This window comes from Ammodytes marinus (genome assembly GCF_949987685.1).
Source record: "Ammodytes marinus genome assembly, chromosome: 4".
Classification (NCBI taxonomy): domain Eukaryota; kingdom Metazoa; phylum Chordata; class Actinopteri; order Uranoscopiformes; family Ammodytidae; genus Ammodytes; species Ammodytes marinus.
This window is the reverse complement of record NC_137233.1, coordinates 6394173-6399521: the sequence shown is the minus strand read 5'-3', so window position 1 is coordinate 6399521 and position 5349 is coordinate 6394173.

The following is a 5349-nucleotide window of genomic DNA, read 5'->3' as shown; positions in this document are numbered from 1 at the left end:
GTCGGCTTGCTCTTTAAGTTTGACCTTCCTATGGACAGAATATGACATAATTCATATACGTTAATATGAGGGTATTTTCAACCTCAAACTAGTTTTTCCACTACAGATTCGAAAGATGAATACATGAAAAAGAAAACTACATTTTGCCCAACTGTGCTTTCACTGGAGGTATATCAAAGGTAATTTTCATTTTGCATTTCAGAAGGCTCTGCAGAGAATAGAAGAGTGGGAGGCTTTGAAGACATGTGCAGTGTGCAGGTTTCTCAGTGTATGTCAGTCTCACATGGTCGGCCCGTACACACTCCTCGTTGGGGGTTTCCCCAGGCGTCCACAAACAGCAGGATGAGGTCATCGTTTAGGATTTAAAACCCAACACAAGCTTAATCTGGGAGATAAGGGGCGGATTTGGATTTAGCTCTCAAAAAGGGTCACGTTAGCTACAACCGTTTACTTTAGACTGTCAAAAAATAACGCTGCTCAGACATGGGATTCCCTGGCTGATCCACTAACTCACATATCATCACTGTTGTGTTGTTTTAGGCCAAAAAGTTTGACTGCTGGAAGATTCATGTGATGTCCCAAAGAGATTACCCTTGATGACTTGGATGTGTTAGCTGGGTGATTTAGAAGTGATACCCATTTTCTTCTGTACTTTAGGCTTACCATGATGCTTTACTGTTAGTGTCCGTTCCCTGTAAAAACAAAAAACATGAAAAACTACCACCTTTGACCAAAGGAGGTGCAAGAATGAACACAAACTGAAAGTTCCTCGGAGCACCTTTAATTTGATGTGTTTTAAGTGCTCAAACTTCTCCTCAAAAGCCTTGAAAGTAAGGCATAACACTTTATTTTATTCTTACTGATCTAGTCTTATAGAGTACAGCTTTCGTCTGTGATTTATGAATTTCGTTGTTGACATAAACTAGTTGACACACACGCACACGCACACACACACACACACACACACACACACACACACACACACACACGTTGGCTACATCACCGGCTCAATCCTATAACCCACTGTCCCTTTTTCCTCATGTTAGAATTGACAATGTGTTGACTTCTTGTTGGCTAGTTAGTTGTGTTTGAAAATGCACCAGTCAGACTCTGGCTTATATATGACTTTGTGGGGGTTTTGTGGTGTACTGTGTGCAATGTGCATAGGTGTTATGACACAATTAATGAAAGCCGTATTCATTAATATCTATGTGATGACAGGAACAGGCCTTACACCTTTAATAATAACTGAAACCTTTTGAAGATGAGGATCTGTTGGCTGTTGGCAATGTGTTGACATTCTCCTGCAGCACTTAGAATGAGATTTAGTGTTGAAAGATGACAGTTGTTTGAATGAGTGTGATATTTTCATTTTCATTCAGGTTAATTGAAGTCGCTGAGGGGAACAAAATCACGCCTGGGGAAAGTCCCATTTAGGCACCGCACCGCACTGTGCGCTGTCCCACTCTCCCCTAACTAAGAGAGAGAAATGGGTCAGTAGAGAAATTGGAGAAGATGATAATAATAAAAAACGACCTGACGTCCTTCCTGCACCATCCACGTCCCTCTATAGCAGACGGGCTATAGAGCGCTCACACAGATTAGGCCTTTGCACCAATTAGGGCTCGATACAGAGGGCATTAATAGGGTTTGAAGGGATTAACATTTAAGGGGCTGTCCAGTCGAATGCTGCATGCTTTGGAGATGACATCATTTTTGATCACCTCGACCTCGCACACCGGCTGGCTGGCATGACCCCCCCCCCCCCCCTTCACTGCCCAAAGTGTGTAGCAGCCTAAACCCGTTTACCTGCAAACTGCGGTCGTGATAGGACAACCCCAACACTGCCCTGTCCCTCCCACATTGCTACCCTCTCTCCATCTCTCCCTCTCTCTCTTTCTGTATCTCTCTCTCTCTCTCCATCTCTCTCCATCTCTCTCTCTCCCCCTCTCTCTCTCTCCCTCTCTCCCTGTCTCCCAGTCGTGTTTACTATAGGTGAGATAGGCAACCGCGTATAAATTCCTGAGTGTGCGCAGATCGCATCCTCAGAGGAGAACGGAAAAGAAGAAGTAGCTAGAAGGCGGAGGTGAAGTAGGACCGAAGGGAGCGTATCGCTGCTGCGTGTGTTTACTGTTCACTGGGATAAAAACCACCGACGCAGGAGGAAAAAGAAAAAAAAATCCAGCACATCCATCCATTCATCCATCCATCCAGGGGGCGGACCAACCTCACTGGATACAGCGAGGAGAAGGAGGCGGAAGAAAAAAAGCGTTGGATGCTGTTTTAATACGGACAGGAAAAAGGATGATTTAGGCTACTAGGGGGAGGCAGGAGCTGTTATTAGAATTGATCGGAATCTACACCGTGGAATTATAACTCAGTCACCAACAGCAACGATGGATGTGAGCTATAAGCATTGAGGTAAGAAGAATCGCTGCTTTTTGCATTTGGCATCGTTCGTTTCGCGTCATAAGCAGCAGGAATAGGAGAAGAAGGCAGCTGGTGTGTAGCCTATTAACCTATCCTTAAATAATGCATGCTATTCTTTATTATTATTCCCAAATGAAGCGTAAACGTGTGTTCCGTTCGACTGTGTGACTCCAGTGTTGTCAGTGATGCTTTCCTCCGTTGCACCGTCGTGGGATGTTTTTAACCGCGGGAGGCTGCGAGGAGATGGTGCGTCCCACACACACACGCACTGGCCTGTAACAGACCGTGTATATAGCCTCCTACTACTGCAGCTCCCCCGCAGCTGATACCTCTCAAATAAATAAAGTGGGAGCCCAAGCAGGACCATTATAACAGACAGGCGTAGGATCAGTCGCATGTGAATGATGTGTGATTAGATCCAGGATACCAGATGTGTCTTCTTCTCAGTGCTTGGGTTCTCTGCTGAGCTGAAAATTATAATGAGATTGAGAAGAAGAAAAAAAGCAATGTATTAAGACTGAGCTTTTTATGGTGGTGCTGGTCTGATTAACTTAAAACCTCCAGGCTCTGTCTGTCTGTCCTGTGTCGGACCATCTATTTGATTTCCTATTTTACGAATTATATATGGTTATTATGACCAGCTTTATAGATATGGCTGGCTGTCATAGTGGGGCTGATAGCTATTCCTACATTAGATGGCAGGAACACTATAGCCTACTATTAGTGAGAGGAATTATCATAGTAGGATGGTGGATATCAGTCTACTAATAGCTACTATTACACAATTTATTGTAAGTTAATTTGACCTTCAAACTGATACAGCAAATATGGAATGCCACTCACAGTGACTATATGATAATAACCTGGGGGAACTTGAAAACAATTTTTTTTTGGTCTTGTACAATAACACGATGATGTTACGATACTGTTAGTTAAGCATCTTGATTCATATCGTGAGTGAATACAACGCAGCAGGTAAAAAGATGTCACCTCGTATAGTCTTGCTTGTCAGAGAAAGCAGAGGCGGAGTTGATCACTTCAAAAGCCTCTCTGACAAGAAATAATGCAATTTTCATTCTCGGCTGAGCGTGTACATGCTGTCTGTCTGTCTGTCTGACGTCCTTGGAGAAATGACAAGCTTTGTGGAGGATTGCAGAACTCTCTCGTTACCATAAAGCTATCGTTTCATCTCCTCAGCCATTTTAACATACCAGTGATGTTTCTCTAGTTATCATGTAAATAACCTGCTGTGGTGGTTCCATTCTGCTGCCTCCTGAACACGTGTTTGTTCCATCTTAAATATGCTAAACTGAAAACAATGCTATACTATTTCTGTGATATTCAGAGGGGAACTTACCATTTGGCAAAGGTAGGCATTTGCCTGCAGGTTCCAACAAGCTACCAAGGGCCCAACATAATGCTTCATAAACTCATGGTTAAGAGAGTTGTTTATGCACTTCTATATCTTGCTACTAAAGTGAGAAGATGGCACACACATTTAAGACATGAAGTAGTTGAATGTGAACATTAGATTTAGAATTGAATGTGTTATTATAAATATATTTTGATGCTTTTGCAACATTGTTTTTGAAACTTTTATGCCAGTAAAGAAAATCCACAGAGGTCTTTCCTAGATAAATAAGGGTTGAACAAGGGGGGAGAACAAGGGAGGTGGAGGAGGGCCCCATGTCTGTGTTTGCCTCAGGCCCAAAGATTACTGGTGATATACTCTCTAAGATGTAACGTCATTACTGCACACATTATAGTGATGCTACAGCAGCACCTATAAAAGGTTGTCAAGTTATTCAACCAGGGGGTCTTATATTATTTTGTGATCTTAGATGTATGGCCCATGAGGAGACAGGCTGCACTTTTGTTCTTTATCCACACTTCCTGAATCATGTTTCACATAGTATTGATTCTGTGTCTTCAGGGATCAGACCATCATTACTTATGAGTTAATGTAATTTCCCTGATCATTAGGCATATGTAGAGTGACAACCCACTGGACCTATCTTCCTAAATTCTATTTTAAAAACTAAACCTGTGGTGCATTGTTAATACTATTTTGGATAACACTTCACAATAAGGGTACATTAATTAAGTTATTTATCGCTAAGTTAATGCTATTCAATTAATTAGATTAAATTAATGCTCATGAAGCATTAAATAACTGTTAATGCTTACTTAGTAACGGTTAGGTAATTCTTGGTTAAGCTCTAACTATGCTTACTTAGTAGGGGGCGCCCTTAGCTCGGTTGGTAGGGCGCCCCCCCCCAGCAGCAGACCCGGGTTTGATTCCCGGTTGTTCTCTGCATGTCACTCCCCTCTCTGCCCCATTTCACCTCTGTATCTCTGCACTATCAATAAAGCATAAAAATGCCCAAAAAACATCTTAAAAAAAAATAAAAAACTATGCTTACTATGCTAAGTAAGCATTAACTTAGCATTAACTAAGCATTAGTTACTACCCGGATTTGTGCTCAAGAAATCAATGTTTCTTTAATTATGTGCAAGCTTCATGTGATACATCTCTTCTATGCTGATGATGAACACAAAATGTTTTTTGCTTAATTTGTCATTGTTTACTCTCAAATGTTGCCTTCACTAGATACACCTTGCACAGTCCCTCTTTATAGGAAGCAGCAAAGTAAAGTACTTTCTGGGTAAATCAAAATTGACCTAGAAACTATGAACGTTCATTTTTCTTTCATATTGATCACAGTCTAATGGCCTTCTTGCCTGCCTGCATTCAGATTGTTCATTGCTGTATTGCTCAGACATGGGCTTTTTTGGGTGGTAGAGAATAGTCCCTATGCTGAATTCCTCTTCCACTTACACAGTAACTATAGCTAAATGTTTATTTGTATAAAGCTACATTGAAATTTGTCTTTCTGCATATCCTCTCTCTCTCAATAC